General features: G+C 37.7%; 1 long non-coding RNA gene across 1 annotated transcript in view; it reads left to right on the top strand.

Moving 5' to 3' along the window:
• The window catches only part of LOC123289807 (uncharacterized), a 170,293-nt gene extending 155,132 nt beyond the window's left edge, over positions 1 to 15,161 (top strand). The window contains exon 5 of the long non-coding RNA XR_011505931.1: positions 15,047 to 15,161. This is a non-coding gene — a long non-coding RNA (uncharacterized lncRNA). The remainder of the gene's footprint in view (positions 1 to 15,046) is intronic.
• The last annotated feature ends 4,864 nt before the right edge of the window (positions 15,162 to 20,025 follow it).

Raw genomic sequence — 20,025 nt, 5'->3', positions numbered from 1 at the left:
CCTCCATCTTCCTAGTTATTCCATCTCCGAGTTGTAGGTGGGCTACTCTTTCCTAGTCTGCCCCTCCGTGTTGGGTCTTTGTTCCTGTGCCTTTCTTACCTACACTTCCCCCTAACTTTAGATAATTTCACTTATTCTAATATTTTTAGCTTTCATTTATATACTATTTCAAAACTCATAAACCTAGTCCAGACTTTGCCTCAGAGCCTCATATTAACGTATTCAACGGCTTACTGGAGATCTTCACTGGAATATACTTTTAATACTTCAAGTCATTTTCAGACTAAACTCATTATCTTCCCTCCTACATTAGCTTCTCCTCCTGAGTCTACTTTGGTACTCAGGTGCAAACTTGCAAAACATCCTTGAAATCTCCTTCCTTTTTCCTACCTTTAGTCAATCATCAAGACTGCTTTTTACCTTTAAGTGTTTTTTCTAATTCTCCTTGCCTACTAGTATTTCTTATTATTACTTTGTTGTCTTAGGACTTCAACTCTTAGATGCTACCGCAATCATCTTCTCTTTGGAACCCTTGCTTCCAATTTTGTTTCCTTCAAATCCATCTTCCACATGGTTGCTAAAGTCATTTAAGATACAGACATAAACATGTACTTCTCCTACTTTGAGAGCTCCTCACTGCCTGCCATGAAAAGTCCCAAGTCTTTAAGAAGGCTGTGCTTTATCTGGCCTGAATACACACCACTCTTACCTTCTTGCTTTTTCACATTCTTACCTGTTTATGTTACATGAAAAATATGGGCAATAAGGAGAATGGAAAGATATAGGTATTACCTGGGTGGGATGGGAATGGGGGGAAATAATTTCCTAGTCAATTATTTGTGACCCTTTAAAGATAGATTATAGATAAGATCTTTCACAATTTATTTGATACAGGAGAAAAAGGTTTGGGATATAGACATCAGGTCAGGTAAGGTTTTAAAAAGGAGTTAATAATGCATAGAGACATAAAGTGCCTTTGGTGTCAAAGCTCAGGGAAGAGAGTGTCATCCCTCACTGAATGAACTATTGACTATATTTCCCAGAAAGAAGGTAAGGAAGTGATATGGTTCATGGGCAAAATTAAGGGATTTAAAAAGGTTGAATGTCAGGAGATTTTAGTATGGCAGACCATGATTAGTCTTTAGCTGGCGTCTATTTCAACTTATTAATTTTACAGTAAAATCTATCTACACACAATATGTGCAGATACCTGGATTTCTGTTTTCTCTTCTGGTATTGCTAAGAGGGCTTGTAGGGAGGCAGGTGATTCAATGGTTGCTATATGGCTGTGTTGTCCTCTACCTCTCTGTTCTGGGATTTTTTCCTCAGCTAATGGCCCTTCTAAGTTGTTCACCTGTGGTTGAATTGATTCACAGTAATCAGACTCTGAAGAGATGGATTTGTAAACCAGAGTCTAGCTTGTTTATAAAGGAAGATCCATCTGGTGCAATCTGTAATGGTACCAGCTGTCCTCTCAGCACACCACTTTTTTGACATCAATATATGTGGGAAACCCAATTTGTTAGTAATAGATGGCTTTGGTAAGCATAGAATCAGCCAGAACAAGGGGAAATGGATGGATTTAAGGGACATCTCCGTTAAGTTGAGATACAGCCTGAAGGAATTATACCTCCCACAATAAGGATAAATGCAAGGGGTAATCAGTGCCTGTCATTCAGAGGCAGTGTCTCTGCTCTCCAGGTCAGTTCCTGGTAGACATTGGTAAAGTTCTTGTTTTTTCTATTCCCAGCATTCCCATTGATTGTAATGGATTTGTATTTTCTCAATTTTCCACCCCCAGGACTGATCCTAGGCAGTATTGGGAAGTAGATAAAATTGTCTTCATGTATTTTGCATAATTTCTTCCTAAGTCTTTTGGTTTTTATTTTTAACTATTTATTAAAGTATAGGACACACAAAGGAAATCACACATAAACGTGCAGCTCGTTGAATTGCCAAAACATGAACATATCTGTAAATAGCACTGTACTCTTACTCCTTTTTAATAAGTCCTCTTTCACATGGGATCTGTTATCATTTGACCTCTGTCCCACCCCTTGGTTTTTATATTTTAAATCAAGACCATAAAGCAAGATCAGTGCTTCACACAAGGTGGTGAATTGCTGAGATGGATTATCTGGTACACCAGGGAAGATAAACACTGTGCAGAATTGTCCAATGTTTACTTTGGACTAAGTGCTGGGAGATGTGGAGGAAACAAAATACAATAAGAATTGGAGAAAATTTTATGAAAAAATTGAGAATGAATCTTGAATTAAGGGTAGAATCTATCTGTTAAAAGGAAGAGGAGTAGAGGCTGGCCTGGTGGCATAGTGGTTAAGTTCGTGCACTCCGCTTCAGTGGCCTGGGGTTTGCAGGTTTGGATCCCAGGTGAGGACCTACACACCACTCATCAAGTCATGCTATGGCGACATCCCGTATACAAAATAGAGGAAGATTTGCACAGATGTTAGTTCAGTGACAATCTTTCTCACCAAACAAAACCAAAAAAACACACCAACAAAAGAAGGCAGGGGGAGAAAGAGTGAGTAGAAGTGAGGGGAACAACACAGTGTGGCACAGTGTGGATATAGATGAGGGAGAGAAGGAAGGGGGCAAGCCAGGGAGACCAGGGTGGGACATTCAGGTGATGGCAGAGTAAGAAGCAAAGTTTCAGAGGTATAGAGTCCAGCAAAAGGAAAACATTAAACACAAAGCAGAGAATGTGGACTAAATCATGGCTTTCAGCAAGAAGGACAGTGGCAGACATGCTTTAGGAGTAATGGTTTGACAGTAATATGTTGAAGGGCTTTGAGGGGAAAAGAGGACAGTTGAGAACAGTTAGATTGTTGCTGTCCCTAAAGTGTGGTCTGACTTAGATTTGAACTATAGGAATGAAGAGAAATGAACAATTTATAGATATTTTGAAATAAGTATTGATAGAATTACGTTACATATTGTATACGGGGTGTAAAGATCAATAGAATTAGGTTACATATTTTATATGGGGTGTAGCTATCAAGAGAGTAGAAATTAAAGATTTCAAGACTGTAGGATTGATCGTTAAGAGGAGCTGGTTTGGAGGCTATGACGATTTTAGCTTAGGATCTGATGTGTTTCTGTAGCTGATAAGACATACGAGTGAAAGGCTCTGGTGGGCAATTGGAAATACGGGATGGAGGTATAAGAGGTTAAGATTAGAGATGTATTTTGGAATTATATGCATGGAGAATTATGAGAATGAATAAACTGCCATTGGAATGGTGAGATGGTCAGGACAATATCCTAGACTTTGGGTCTAGACATTGAAGACAGGATGCTCTGGACATAGGAACTAAAGAAATAAAGATGTATTGAGCAATTTTTCTTTTATCTCCCATTGACTCCAGGTTGACTTATTTTATTCTGTATAAATTCTGCTAAGGGTGAATTCCAATTTGGATATTCTATGTGTAAACATAATCTCATGTACCAACAATTTCCTTGTATATGAAGCCTGTATAAATATTCACACTTTTGGGTTCTCCATCATCCGTTGAGTAGAAGTCTTAAATCTCCTTAATGCAAACTTTAAAGTACTTTATGTCTATTGAAATGTTCATGTTTTATGGAGAAGTAGATGAGTTCTTATTCTCAGGCAGACTGCAAGAATTATGCTCTCAGGAATAGGAAAGAAATAATAAGTTTGTTATGAACTTGACTGAATTTTACCTGCTGTCTTTATTATCTTGAATATGATGGAATATTCAAGAGCTTCCTTTCTCTTTGATAAAATTACACTAGCGTATAAAAATACAAAAGACTGCATTGCTTTATAGTTAAATTCATATTAGTTTTCTATCTTTCACCTTTTTTTTCTGACCATTGAGCCCTGGTGCTTCTCATGTATTTGAGCATTAAAAATGGTGTAAGTTAGGGGCCGGCCCCGTGGCTGAGTGGTTAAGTTCACATACGCTCTGCTTCGGTGGCAGTGTCCCACACAGCACAACCAGAGGCACTCACAACTAGAATATACAACTATGTACTGGGGGGCTTTGGGAAGAAAGAAAACAAAAAGTGAAAAATGGTGTAAGCTACATTGGAAAGACACAGGTCAGTAGTAGGGAGATTGGTCCTCAAATATCAGTGAAAGAATTTTTAATGCTCAATGACAGCTATGTTGGCCTATTTTGTTTCTTCTAAGCCCTGGGAAGCAGGTTCTGAGGGTAAATTTCTGCTCTTGTTTCTGTACAGGTTTCCCCCCTGGTATTGTTACCAGTGACTATTCTCTCTTGTAGGTGTACCCATAGTCCTCAACAACAATTTTAAAACATTTGTTTTTGGCCATAGGATTATCAGAAAAGTGTTTGTAAGCATGAATATAAATCCATTAACAACTATCCTAAGTGCCCCGTTCCCGCTATTGGATTAGCAGGAGCTAATTTTTCTTAGGCAAGGCACAGGATTTTTGAAAAGTTACTCTAGCAGGTATCAGAATCACAAATCTAGGCTCCTCTCTTAAAGATTCCTATTCAATATATCTCAGAACCTTTGAGTATGTGTGTTTTGAAAGATCTCCTTGCTAATTTTGAGGTATTACAATTATTCAAGTGAAATTTTATATTTCACAATTCAGAATTATTGGACACTTTGAAAATTTAAATTTTTGATGGTTTTTTTAGTTTTCTAGTTGGGTTAAATTTCTTTACTTAGGCAGCTAAGTTGTTTAATTAATGTAAGATACATCCTTACAGTATCCACATGCGTGTGTGTATTTCTTTTTGGAATTTACTCACTAGAACTTTTTCTTTAAATCTTTAGAATAGTAGAAAACAGTATTAGACAAAGTAGAACAATTGGAATAGTTAGGGTATAAGCTGAGTTACAGAAGAAAGTCAAAAATAGTGACTCAAACAAGGTAGAAACTTATTTCTCTCTCATATGACAGATGAGAAACTACCTAAGGCATGTAGATGGTTTTGATCCAGAAGGGCATTCAAGGGCCAGGCTCCTTTTGTTTGATGGTTACATCATTTTTCAGGATGTTCCCCTTGTCTGCATGGACAAAGCTATCTCCCCAGCACTGTATCTACGTTTAAGGCTATAGGAGTGGGAAAGAGAGAGGTGGGAAGTCCTCATAAGAATGTGATCTAGAAGTTGCAATCACCATTGCTGTCCATTTTCCAGTGACCTAAACTTAGTCACATAACCACACCTTGCTGCAAGAGAGGTTGGGAAATACAGTCCTCTGTTAATACGGGCCATTAGCCTGTATGAAATTTATGAAGTTCTATTTCTAAAAGAAAAAAGATAATGATAGGTACTAGGGAGAACCTAGTAGTCTCTTCTAAAACATTCAGGCAATTAATAACAACCCACGGACAAGAAATTTTGAAGAAATGAGAAGATATGAAATCATCTGGGGAAAGTAGAGAATTTTATAAATAGTGTGAAGCTTCAGCTTAGCATCAGGATTGTAATGCAATTTATCAGACTTCTTATTGCTAGATTATTTGTAAATTAGAGAAATGCAAGAGACAATGTTAGCAGGTAGTGGCTTTTTTCCCCCCTGGCTTGTGGGAAAAAAATAACACTGAAAAAGTAATTTTACAATTCCTGCCTGTACATTTAGAGAAGACTCCTCAGTGCTTAACATTCAGAACCTCGTTTTTTCTTCCCTCTGACAATGTGCTAGACTCTGCTTTCATTGTGCTTCTAAGCCATCTGAGTTGTAACAACTGGAAAGCATTTACAGTCTTGCTCCATTCCTTATGAAGGTGGAGTGACAACTCTGACAGCGTGTTTCAAAAGCCTGTAAAAATTTCCCATAAAGGAATACCTACACTTAAAACAGTTTATCACTTTACGTAAAGGAGCCAAGCTCAAACCTATGATGAATTTTGAAAGCATTTCCCTTAAAGCTTGTGAATAAAAAAGAGATTATAGATGAAAACACAAATACAATTCAGTAACATGCGTCTTTACCTGTTTTCCTTCTTTCCCAGTGGTGCTACCCTCACTTAATTTGCTTTTCACTGTATAGTTGTTGGAAATGTCCAAGGCTTCTCTGGCTTAGAATACACATATAACCTTGACAGACTGCAGTGTGGTTTTATATTCATTTTTGTGGTCTATTAGCTTTAATGACTGCAATAGTTCCTTCTTTCACTTATCCCTACCCTATGGACGTATGCATGCCCCATACCTCTATTTTAGGGTCTTTATATTAATAGCAATATGAGTAATAAGAAGACACTTTTCTATTTTACATTAAAAGCACTGATTCTTGGTGACTGGAGTCACTTTTCTCTGCTGGAACTGAAGGCTGGAGGAAAGACTAGCCAGTCTAATATTTAAGTCTCATATTTCCTGCTCCGTGCTTAGCATTTCTGGCTATAACTCCTATTTTTCCCCCTCATTATGACCAATTCGCTCCTTATCATGAAGATGGGAAAAGGCAAATATTCTTGTTGGGAGTCTTAAGCTGACATTTCAAGCCGACTTTAGCATGAGGCTCCCTGATACCTAGCTGATCTCCTTTATTTCAATATGTACATCCCCTTTAATTATAGTAGTAGGCAGACACTGTGCTGCTCACATAGATGGATAAGTTGATTACATTTTATAATTTTCTTGACTTGACAAGTGTTGGCAAAGGCAATACATTAGTCTCGTTGTCTAGGGCATCAAATGTCATCGTGATAATGGGGTTTGGGACCACGTGTTTCCTTTGGTGACGGACTGCCACATGCTGTTCTGTGGTTTTAGACTAATGCTTGGAAGAGATGAGAGAAGGTTGCAAGGAGGTGAGAAGTATATGAATCAGTTCCTGGGATGTCCTGGGGCTCAGAAGAAAATGACTTGAAACAATTCCAGCTCTCACTTTTTTCCTTCAATCAATTCCCAGCTGGGCTGTGACAGAAGGCAGATGATGAGAAGAGAGAAGAGCAATAAAGTGCAGCCACTTTATAAAAGAAGAAGAAGTTTCCCAAAGGGAAGGAGAGTGAAAAAGAAGCAGAGGACTGGGAGGAAATAAGGGAACAGCGCTTGCTTAGGAGGGTGGGAAGTACAGTAAAATCCTTAAATGTTCTTAACATCAGTAATAACAGCTGTTAAGCTGAAAAAGGTGTAATAGGGTTTGGTGGAACAGAGCTTCAGCATCTCTATACACTCTCACTGTATAGTATTCATGTCCCTGTCAGTGAAAAACTGCCTTGGTGAGTTGAAAATGGAGATACAAGAAAACTTCCCAATTGCATGTGAACTTCATGCAGTCATTAAAAAGGCAGTATGATTTCCACATAAAATAAACAAGAAAGCAAGCAAGAATCCACCAGGCATCTTAAACTAAGAACATGTAATTTTATTTCATTTAATTCTGATGTTATATGTGTTTTCTTTCTTTTGGTAATGGCTTCATCGATGCAAATTGTAGAGAAATTTTATGTGTTTCTTTTTTTTTTTGAGGATGATTAGGCCTGAGCTAACATCCGTACCCATCTTCCTCTACTTTATATGTGGGACGCCTGCTACAGCATGGCTTGACAAGCAGTGCATAGGTCCACACCCAGGTTCCGAACCAACGAACCCTGGGCCGCCTAAGCGGAGCGTGCGAACTTAACCTCTGCACCACTGGGCCAGCCCCCCTGATTTTATGTGTTTTGAGGGGAAAACTTGCAGAATTTCTGTGTTCCCCACAAGCTAAAGCACTGGTAGACACGGAGATATCTCTATACTTGTAATTGATAAGGCCGAAGAGTGGAAATTGAGGAAATCACGCCATTGCAAATGAGTCACTTGGACTTCTGTTGTTCTCTGTGGATTACAAAGCAAAATCAGATGGAGAGGATGTCAAATACTTTCCACAGAACTTTCCAATAATGGAATACATGTTAAAGCTTAAAGAGTGGTAATAATGATAGTAACGATCCTTAAAAGGAAATAAAGTTAAATCATATTTAAAAGGAATTAAAGCAATATTTGGAGAATATCGTTACAATGGGCCACTAAGGCAAACAGGAATGTTTTCACCTTTTTTTTGGTAAGGTGATTTTCCAGGATGCTCTTGTGTAAGTCAGAATGTTAGGGCATACCTGAAATTTCTGGGTTTCTTGGGAGAAACAAATAAATGATTATTTTCTCTGACTTTTGGTAGCAGAAATGAATGACCTCAGCTTACTGAAGATAGAAAGGAGAATAGAGAGAAAGAGTAGAAGATTCACATTAAATAATCATGGCCTTGTCCCACATGACCAGGGATAGTAGCAGTAGTTCAGGTTTGTGGTCGTTCCAATGGTGGCAGAATCTAGATAACCTTACAGGACTTAAGAAAGTAGCTATACTGCTGCTTATTTTGTATATATTTATCAAATGTACTTCTTCGAGTTACTCAAGGTCTTTGCTGGAAACACAGGAAAGTCTTTGCTTCCAATCTACAGAATTGTAGAGTGACGACTTGATTCTCTTTGATCTTGTCTCATCCAAAGACTTGGAAAATGCACAATCCTAGACACAGCTAGATGTTCAGTCACGTCTGTCACCTGCATGTAAATGCTTACTTTGCACTGTGAACATAGATTTATTTTTGTGCATTACAAGACTGTCAGCATTCTCTCTCTCTGTTTAACCCTACACCCCTTACTAATGTCACTCTGAATAAAAACCATGTCCCACACTTATGCCTGTCCCCAAAGAACCACACAATATGGATTAAAGTTGAGGCAGATCCTATTAATGTGCATATACCTCTGTTTAAGTCTTATTTAGAAATACTTAATTTTATTTCAGTGTTTGAACTTAGAGTCCAGTGATTTATTTTCTTAACCATTGTAGTGTTTTTTGAAAGAATGTATTGTATCACTAAGGAGAAAGGGATGTTTAGGAGCTTTCTAAGTCTAGTTTTATCACTCTGAAGAATTAGGAATGGAGGTAATTGACAAATTATGTTTTAAAAGCAGAAATTTTATCCCACAAAAATTCGGCTTAACACATAATTCCTTAAGAAAAATATTTGCCTATGAAACAGCTTTTCTGTTGATTTTCAGATTTTTAGATTTTATCTTCCTATGTTTTTCATTTTTATTAATCTCCAGAGAGATTTACTAGTGGGCTGTGCTTAAAATCTGTCAATATGATAAAGTGATAAAGCTAATAAAATGCAAATCCCACAAGACCCAATGATGACAGATAAATGTCAGGTTTGTGCTAGATACAAGGAAAAAAACCCCAAATAAGACCATTATCGGAGGGGGGGAGATTATATTTTTTTTCCAGAGGTAAAAGACTGATTTTTAAAATAAATTATTGTTTTCTCTGGCTATAATTGTACATTGAAATATGTTTGTGAATAACGTAGCCCTTAAATGCATTTCTTAGTTCAACACAGAATTTTTTTTGACCTTGAAACCTTTCATCCTCTTTAGAAAACCCATTTCCTTATTCCATTAGACAAATAATCCTTTCATGTTTTCTTTCAACTAAGACTGAATTCTGACTATAAGAAGTGTTCTGATAAATGCCTACAAGAGAAAAAAGCAGAGACAAGTTTAATATCTATATGAACAAAAAGGACAAATTGGCTGATGAGAGCGTATACTTCAATGTATTTTTGGGAAGAAATAAATTGCATTGCTCCTAATATTGTAGTATCACATGCTGTGCAGAACCACTGGGGTCAAGAAGATGCAGTGGTCATAATGAAAAAAATTTATTATGCATGAGTCAATTCCCTTATGTTGTGTCTGGAAGATGTTGTGCTGGGCACTAGGGGACTAGTGGGAATAAGAGTTTTAAGGTCTTTTTCTGTAACCTTGAAATAAATCAGAAGGTGAACATGATGGTCTCACATACCAGAGCTCCTTTAATGCTTCTAACACATCGGTGGGAGCCCACTTCTCTTTAATTCATGGACGTACTTGTCAAACCAACTGATAGAAAAGCTTTCCCAGAATCATTACGACTCCTTTATAGCCTGATTTATTCAGGGGTCCCTAGATGGGTGTTTTTTTAGCAATGACATAAAGTTTTTTCAGTTTGCTAAGACTTGGGGATAATTTGTGGTTATTTCTGTTTGGGATATTCACATGGTTCCGATAGTTTATTATAAGTTGAAGCTTCCCGCAGGCAAGGACGGTGTTTCAAGTTTTGAAACGGAATCGTTTACTTACCATAAAAACACCATGGATGTTCCTGGCTTTGCGTGTTTGCCTAGACTTTATTGAGAAGTTCTCCTACACATTTTTGTCAAATTCCTCATGGAAGCCTGAATGCTACATCCTTCAGACCCTTTTCCCATCTACCCTTTGCTCCATACAGAGGGATCTCTCCCCTTAAAAATCTGATAATTTCTTCTGCATGCTTTTCTCACAATGTTTAGATGGTTCTTGGTGCACATATCTGCTTCTTGATAACAGCTTGCTCTTATTTCCTCTCTTCCCATTTGCCTTCTTCTCCCTTCTTTCATTGAAGGAGAAAGGTTGTCAACTGAGCCTTGCTTCCAGAAAAGGATGTGACAGAAAGGAAAGCACATACAAAGAGTTTTTCCTGACTTTGGTTTCTAGACTATTAAGCCCTCAGGAGAATGAAGTGAATGTCAGAGTTTAATCAGTATATTAAGGGATTGGACAAGGAGAGATTCTCTTTCTCCATTACTAGAAAAATTCCCCTGGGGCTTTGTGAGAGGAAAACAACAGCAGAGGAGAAGTGAGTGGAGAACAGAAGTTGGCGGGTCACAGGGGCCTCTACTTCTGGGATTGGGTCCCTGGGGTCAGAGAGAGAAGAGTTTGCTGTGTGTGCATAAACTCATGGAGACTTCAGTGTGTGGAGTGACTCAGAAGAAGAACCATTCTTTTGTTCTCAAGTAGGAATAAATAGTTGGCAGTTGGGAATGAGTTTTAAGTTTTTCTATGACCTTAAAATACAGCGAATAGTTGAGAGACTTTCCAGGCCCAAAAGGGCTGAGAGATGCAGGGATATCTCAGTTTGCTACCTGCTTAGGTTAAGGATTAAGGAGAAGATGGATGATGGATGACTCAGGAGAGAGAGGACAGAAGGCAGTGAAAACTAGATGTTTATTCTTGTCCTTCCCTCTCTTGGACGGCTTTGAGTTTTATAAGTCTTTAAGAACTTAGATACAAATTCAGATTAAAAACTGGATGTGCCAGATAAGTGACTGAAAGTAAATTTGCACCATGTTATTTAGAATGGGGGAAAGAATAAATTTCTTTTAGTTCTAGCAAAATGGAAAACAACTGTATTTTAGAAGTTTTTGGTGCAGTTGAATTTATGGGCTAAGCTTTATGTCTTACCTACATTTAAAAAATTATTGAACATTTATGATGTATCAGATTTTCTTATAGGCATTTTCTGAATGTTAACTAATTCTCATCATTTTACCCTGAAAAGATACTGTCTTTGCCTTATCCTCTTAATTTAAATAGATGGGGAATTTGAGGCAGAGGGTGATTATGGAACAGTTTAAGTGGCAGATAATGGGATTTGAACCCAAATTGTGTGTCTCTGGAAGATGCTCTTGACCATTACACTCTGCTGCCTCTCACACTCAGCAGTTTTCTTAAGGGCAGGGCTACAGTTCATCTCTCTTTGCTTCACCCACCGTCCCTGCTACACTGTTTTGTTAAACATCTATTGAAGCGAATCCATGAAAATGAGGATATTCCCAGTAGTCAAGGGATACTAAATAAATACATAGGAAACTGAAAAAAACAAAGAAATGAGGGAGGGAAGTGTCATCCTGTTTTCCTTATCATAAACCATTTGCACGCCAGCATGGAGATGTGGCATGAAAGCCTCCAGATTTCGTGCGTTAACTGTCAATAAATAACATTTTTCTTGCAGTTTCTTTCCCTTTTTTGGTGGAAAACTGTATTGCATATTGTAGCAAAGTGGTAAGCAGTGCCATTAGATTTGTGCTGGAGCTGTAAGTGAAAGATAGCAAAGCCGTAGAGTCCACAGTGGAGCCGCATTTGCCTAAGGATGAATGTGTGTCACCCAGCCCCTCTGCTGTCTCAACCTCTCAGCTGTTTGGTTTGTTTACTTTAATTTTTTTGGTTGCCTTGGATTTTTGAGGAAACCCGGTGAGTAAGCCATTAAAAGACCTCACAAAGTGGTTCCAAGCTGCTTGTGGTCAGATATTGTAACTCATTTGTCATTCTCTCAGATAATCAAAATAATTAACTTTGCGTGTCAAGGAGCAAAGACTGAACTAATTGTGACTTACTCCAACTTTGATTGAAAGGACATATTTAAAGCAGACTAGAGTCAGCTGTTCATCTCCACTGAAGCTGAAGCAAGAGGTTAAGCTTGTTTCAGCCAGAGGACTTGAGTTAGAAGGATAAAGCTTTCAGATACAGAAATGATGGCTTAGAGCTTTGGGGGAATTTCCTCTTTGAGGTCCTTGAAAAAAAAAAGAATAGAGAAATCTGTTGGGGAGAGTTAAAGGGCAATCCTACTCTAGTGGTTCTCAATATTCCAATTCTTTGGGTGGTGGTTTTTGGCATTTTCTAGTGTGGCTCACTGAAATATTCTATTTGACTTGTAAAATTTAGGAGTTTGCATCTCTAGAACACGTCTCTAGTAGTTTGTGTCCTCTGGGCTTGATATTCAAAGCATAGTCCCCAGAACTTCAGCATTGGAGTCACTGAGGACCTTTAGACCCGGGGAATCTCAGGCTCTTGCTAGACCTACTCCATTGAAATCTGCATTTGAACAAGATCCTTAGGTGATTCATTTGCACGTTAAATTGGGAAGCCCTCTTCTGTGGAAATCCTTTGTCTTGCCTTATGACACGATGCCATAGGTGATACCCTTAACACTTGTCTAGTATAATAATAGCAGAGGTGAAAACTGGACTGAAATCCTCTTAGGGATTTTCTATAATTGCCTGCACTTTCCCTCTAATTTAATATTCTCAAACTGTAACGTGCATCAGAATCATCAGAACTTGTTTAAACAGATTGTTGGGCCTCATCCCTTTAGTTTTTGATTCATTAGGTCAGGGATGGTATGAGAATTTGTATTTCTAAAGTGTTTTCAAGTGATGCTGGTGCTGATGCTACTGGTTCAGAACCATGGCTCTGAAGTCAGATGTTGATCCCTGGTTTACTTTGACTGTAGCTAATCCATATTGCAAAACCCAGTGACGGCAATGGTGTAGAGCAGAGAGAGTAACTCTGCTAGCTTTGGACTACGTGGCCTTGGGAAGTTGTTTAATCTTTCTGAGCTTTAATCTTCTCATCTGTCCCTTGGAGATGAAGTGAGGTAACAAAGATAAAGAGATAGCTTGTGTGTAACAAAACTAACACAGTGGCTGGCAAGGAGTGGTTTCTCAATATGTGTTCTTCTCCCATTGGATTTAATTGCATTTAAAACAATTGAACATTACCTGTCCTCATCTTAATCTTCCTCTATTCTTCATCCAATTAAATTCCCTGTGTTAAATCTTAAGTTCCAGCACTAACAAACTTCTTGAGGATTTTCAGATATACCCTATTTGTTGTGTTTTTATCTTGTATGTCTTAACGTCTTTGTTTTCCTCTGATTTTCTTTGTTGTTACTCCTAAACAGATCATTCAACAGTATTCAGTCACACAATCTCTGCTAACTCACCTCCCCATTCATGTAGATTTTATTATTCCTTCCTGTATGCTAATAATGGACCTTGTTCATTTTTGTAATGCTGAGTTTAAAACATTGCATTTAATTGATTAGTAAATTCATTTAATCATTTAGTCATTTATCTTTCCCTCCAAGATACTCTTCTCTTTGTTGTGGGGTCACAACTGACTCTCGTATTCTGAACATATGCCTCATTGTTTGATCCACATTATGTGTTCCATGAATGGGCAAGGATAGAAGCAGCCTATAAGATGTCTTTTAATTCCTTGTTTGGGGTTCTCTGTTGGGAACTCAAGGACAAGGAGATCCCCAGCTGAGGTTTTAATGAATTGGCATAGACATGGCTTTCAAGGGAGCTAAGATAAGATCACAGTCTTTAAAGTAGAGAATCCTGCAGATGGATATGGTATTGAACATCATATTTAAAGATTATAGAACAGTTGAAATAAAATCCTTGGGAAATTAAATACAAAAGTTATTAATCTACCCAGGCACAAATTTTAGACATAAATTTAATAAAATTATTTTATTTATGCCTATAACAAATTTACTATGTGCTTATCTACTGCTGTCTTTTATCTGAATTTCCATGCATGAGACTTATGTTACTGAATTACAAAAAAAAGATGAGTTTGCAAGTATCAAAGAAATTGGAATATGTTTTTTAGAGTTGGAATCAAGTGTGGACTGTTAACAGGCTTGCAGAACTCTCTCAAATCTCCTAACTTATAAGACAATGTAAATTCTATAACATAAGCTTATATATGACAAACTAAAGGCTTTCTAACATGCACAAGTTATGAGAGCTATAAAATGTCTTAATAGAAGCAGAAGTGAAATGGTATTAGACATTTTAGCTGTGGTCTATCTGATTCAAGACCAATTTTCTTTTCAGACTTAGTAAAGGAACCCAGCCTAGAATTCTTGAATGAAAGGGCCTACGTAAAGCATATTTTGTCCTAGGAAGAATAACTCTACTTGTCCCTTTATTCTTTTTTTTTTTTTTTTGGTGAGGAAGCTTGGCTCTGAGCTAACACCTGTTCCCAATCTTCCTCTTTTTGCTTGAGGAAGATTGTCCTTGAGCTAACATCTGTGCCAATCTTCCTCTATTTTATATGTGGGATGCCGCCACAGCATGGCTTGATGAGTCATGTGTGGGTCTGTGCCCAGGGTCTGAGCCCACGAACCCTGGGCTGCCAAAGTGGAATGTGTAAACCCAACCACTACGTCACTGGGCCAGCCCCCCTTTATTCTTTTTGAACATAAAAAATCTCATTTCCTATAAGTATTTATTCAACCAGTAATGACCTTGATGTCCTATTATTAAGAAATCCTCTGAAATTTGATGTTTCTTCATAGGTGTTTCTTATTGAAAGAAACTATACTTAACAAAACTATAAACAAATTTCTCCTTCTTTTTTTTTTTTTTTAGAGCTGAAAAGGAAGTTCTACTCTGATGCTTCTTTAAATATAGACTGGGAGATGGGTCTCATAGAAAAAAAGTCTACTGATAAGCTGAAATGAAAACTTTGACTAAGGAAAACAGTAAGTGCAGATCTGTATCCATGAATTACTGAATATTCTGGCCCTTTTTAGCACTTGAATGTCTCTGAGGTACTTTCCTTTCTTGTTCAGCCATTGCCTAGCACTCTAAATTCATCAAAACAAATCTGAAGAAGAATCAACCAAAAGGGATATTTCCATGTGTATAGCATTGCTTATACAGGAAATGCAATGAGAAATATCCTACTTTGTCAGAACAATGGTTTATCCATTTCAAGAATCATTTATTCACTCTGTTAGAGCCAAGTCTATTTGGTGGCTGACTTTGCTTAGGAATATTGAAAGGCATATTGGGTTAGGTTTTCTATTTATTTTTAGAAGAATCCATATGGGCACTCATAGGCACAATATTCTTCCCCAGTCCCATTCATGTATACACGGCCCCAAAGACAATCTGTGTCTTTGGGCATAGGCTATGCTGTGCGTAGATATTTTTTTAAGTGTGTTTACCTATCCTATAGTATTCATGGAGGCAGATGGAGAAGAAGCAGCTAAGATATTAGGAGTCTGAGCATGGGCATAAATGCGTTAATACCAATGCCGCGACCTTTACACCTAATGAGGCAAGGTCAGCCTTTTCTGAGTCTCTTGGATGATTTATGGACTGTTTCTAGTATCATCATAAGTCTCTTCTTTGGCCTTATGTTTATATCCCTCTTAGGAACTAAGTTTAATTACTTCAACTGCAAAGTCAGTTTTTCCTTTTACTTAGTGCAAGTTAACTCCATAAATCAATTTTTAACACATCAGTTTACTTACAAGCAATATATGTCTGCTATATGTCAGGTACATATTGGAAATTGAGGATTCTAGGATGATTAACACTAACTCCCTGCCAATGAGCTGAAGGTCTAATGAGAAGAGAGAAGAGAAAAGCAAAGAATTTATAGCTTATTGATAGAGGTGTGCCTCGGGAGCTTTGGGAGCACTTAGGAGGGGCACCCAACCACATCGCTAGGACAGAGAAATCTTTCCAAAGGAGATGATGCCTAAACCAAGTCTTGAAGAAGTAGGAGTTAGTAAGGCAGAGGAACAGAGGAAGGTAAATATGCCCTGGCAGAAGGAGAAGCATCTATAAATGTTTGGGGGAAAGAGGGAGAAAAGGAGAGAGAGACATCTCACACGTGAAGAGTTAGAAGCAGTTCTATATTGCTGGAGCAGGCAGAGTGTAAGGATAGTGACAAGAGATACGGGTAGAGAGACTAGCTAGAGTCTGCTTAAGCAGGACTTTGTGTGCCAAGTAACGAATTTGGATTTTATCTTAAAGAATTTTAATGATGGCAGATACATGATCAGACTTTCTTTTTGGTTAGCATCTTTATCGAGGTATACTTGATGTACAGTACACTGCACATGTTTAAAATATACTCTCTTGGTAAGTTTTGGCATGCACATATGTGCATATACCCATCTGTGAAACCATCACAACAATCAAGATGATTATTTGCATTTTGGAGAGCAATATGAAAAATGGATTAGAGAAAGGCGTTCCTGGAGTCCGATGGCAATTGTGAGGCTGTTGTCAGATAAGGAAGACTTCACTAAAATAGTGGCATTGAGGCTGGAAAGATGTTGTGTTGGAAGATACGAAAGCGGAATCGACTGGGTAATTTGTTGACCCAACCAGATAGGAAGAAGAAAGAATCAAGGTTGTACTTCTAAGTTTATGTCTTGGTCAACTGAGAAAATGGTATCATTTTCCTGGGATGGGGACTACAGAAGAAAGAAAAGGTGAGTTCAACTTTGGACATACGTTTTGGGAGTTTGAGCTGGAGTCATGGAATATCGGCATAGTAGGAAGAGGAGGAAATGCTTTAGCAAATATATAGAGTGAAAAGAGAAGAGAACAGATACTAGGGAGGTGTGGGGAGAGGAATTGGTGGAGAGCCAGGAAAATGTGAATGTATGGATGTAATGGACAGAAACGTCACAATCTCACACTTACACTGATATTCTTTCCGTCTCTGATACGTTGTGTTTGTTGTTTATGGTCGCCTCTTTTCTGTATGTTTTTTTGTTCTCTTCTCATTTTGCCAATCATGGTTATTTATTGCACAAGTTATCCCTGTCTCTGATAGTTACGTTTCCTAGGGATGCCAGTAAAAGCAAAATTCTAATTTATTATTAAACACTTAAATGATCTGACTTCATTGTTTTAGACTTCTAATAGATGTAGAAGAATTGCATTTTCAATCTTGCATTTTCTTTCATTTCTCACAATAGTTGGCATTTGCTTTGGCTTCTAGATAAGGGTGTCCCATTTATTTCAGGTAACTCATTAAATTAAAAAATTTACTTTTAAAAAGGGAAGAACTGTTAAAATTTTAGTTCCTGAGGGCAGGGTCTCTTTGCTTCAGGTAAATCGTCTCCTTTCATTAAACATTTCCCCAAAAGTCTATCAATTCCTGGTACATTTCACTCATGCAGTTTTGCTGGGAAAGTTCCCTTTTCCTTGCCAATTTCTTGTCTTGGTGTTGGGAGAGATGGTGGTGTGTGAGTAGTTCATTATATTCATAAATTGATGGTAACTGGAGTCTGACTAGTGTCGATGTAAATAGTCCATAAAGAAGCTATAAATCATAATTGGGGTGAGTTTATTATGAGTCAACCGTGAGGATGATGTAGCCCAGAAGAGGCTTTTCACAAAGGAAGGGAGCTTTCCAAAGAAGTGGGGTACACAGAGTGGTTATATATGTCAAAGAGCATGCATCACATATGATTGGAATGTCCCTTTGACAATAGTCAGGAGATTGCTTTGCTGGCATAGCAATTTGGTGAACTAGCCAGCTGGTGGTCACCAGGTGAGTGGTCACAAGGTGAGTGCAGCAGGTCAGCAATCAATCCTTAGTTTATGGAGAGATGCTAATCCTTACGGAAATGCAGATGTGGGCAAAATTACATCCTTGTCTTTAAGGGCATTGTTCTTGTCTTTTTGAGATAGTAAATACTTACAGCAGATATTGCTCAACAGGCCACATCTGGCCTTTTTGGAAAAACAAAGCCAGGAGGAATTAGTTTTAACCCAAATGGCATCCTCATATACTCGAATTTATCCTATTGCTGGTCATTTATTTATCACTAGGAAGGAACCTAATTATGTGCCATGCTAATGAATTTGGACCTTATCTTGAAGGAATTTAAGTATGCTAAGGACATGAGTGATTTACTTTTAGATAGATTGATCTAGTCACAACGTATACTTTGACTTATTTCCATTTTAGAGGGTGAGGAATTTGGTGACGGAACATCATGGATTGCCAGGGCCTCTCATTATTGCCAGGTGACCATGAGCCTCAACGTAGGTTTTCTCTAGATATCATTTGAGGAATTTCTTTTCTTCTACAAAAGACTTGCCTACTCCAAAGTATTTCTCTCACTAATCTGTCTTAATTTTCTTCCTTTCTGGCTCAAAATTTTTACCTTTGATTATATAAGCGATGCAGCATACTATAATAATGCCTACCGATAATAGGCGTTAAACAAAGGCTTACTGAATGAATGCGTGAATGAATGATATCCTACTCTCTCTGTATGGTCTAGGACACAAGAGTGACATAAATGGTTCTCCTAAGAATTCTTTTCTTTTTATACTGTAGAGAATCTTAAAATTTAGCCAAAATTTGAAATAGATAAAAATTCTGTAAACTGGCACAATTGCCAAAAGTTTTATAAGTAAAATTATATTGTTAGTGCTCAAAGGTGAAAATGTGGGTTATTTTCTTGAAAAATGTGTTGCAACCCAAACCATTTTACTGGTAGATGGTTACATTAGTATGTTTTTTACTCTTATTTTTAATAGCCTTTGTTCTTTCAAGGTCATTGTTTCTAAACATAGCAAACTACTTTGGAAAATGACATTTCTACCTTTTGCCCTCACCAAACTGATGGTAGAGAATTTTAAATTAGGTATTATACATATTCTGCAAAAGGAATTGTGCCAAATATTAATGCTTAAATCGAAAGAACTCTCTTTCACGAAGGAATGGTTTTCATATGGTAATCAGTTCAGTTCTAAACAATCAAAAGCAATGGTTATGCTTATAATTGCCTGATTTCATGAATATTTATGACTAGTCATTATACTCACTCACTATTTTGTTCTCTAGGTGATCTAGAATAACATTTACTATATCCCTCTGGTAAAATAAGTTATCTTGTTAAACAAGGACACCTTGCTATTCAGGATAGAAACTCAGTGAGTGACATATGCTTCACATTTTCTGAGTTGACTGTAATTCTCTTCTTTCTAAATGCAGATCATATAATAACCTTCACTGTTATATAAATGTTTACCTCTGCTTTATTTCTTGTCTTTTGAAAATGCTTCTCGTTACAATCTCATATGAAGTCAGGTAAGTTTTTTTTTTTTTTTTAAAGATTTTATTTTTCCTTTTTCTCCCCAAAGCTCCCCAGTACATAGTTGTATATTCTTCGTTGTGGGTCCTTCTAGTTGTGGCATGTGGGACGCTGCCTCAGCGTGGTTTGATGAGCAGTGCCATGTCCGCGCCCAGGATTCGAACCAACGAAACACTGGGCCGCCTGCAGCAGAGCGCGCGAACTTAACCACTCGGCCACGGGGCCAGCCCCAAGTCAGGTAAGTTTTAATCTAATTTTCCTCCCCTCCTTCTAGTGAGAGACAGACAGAAAGAAAATACAGTTAAACAAGATTGAGAATGGCTAGATACTGATTAATCTCCCTTCACGTCTCTCTGTTATTTGAAGTCATTTTAAGCATACCGAGAGGAGACTCAAGATTTGAATGGAAATTAAAATGATTTCCTTTACCTGATTTCAAACAAAAGGAGTGAAATTTTTGGAAATGTCGAACAAAAGGCTCAAACATTAAGC

The sequence above is a fragment of the Equus asinus genome, chromosome 9, assembly GCF_041296235.1.
Source record: "Equus asinus isolate D_3611 breed Donkey chromosome 9, EquAss-T2T_v2, whole genome shotgun sequence".
NCBI lineage: Eukaryota > Metazoa > Chordata > Mammalia > Perissodactyla > Equidae > Equus > Equus asinus.
The sequence above is the reverse complement of the archived record's forward strand: the minus strand, read 5'-3'. Positions and strand labels throughout refer to the sequence as shown.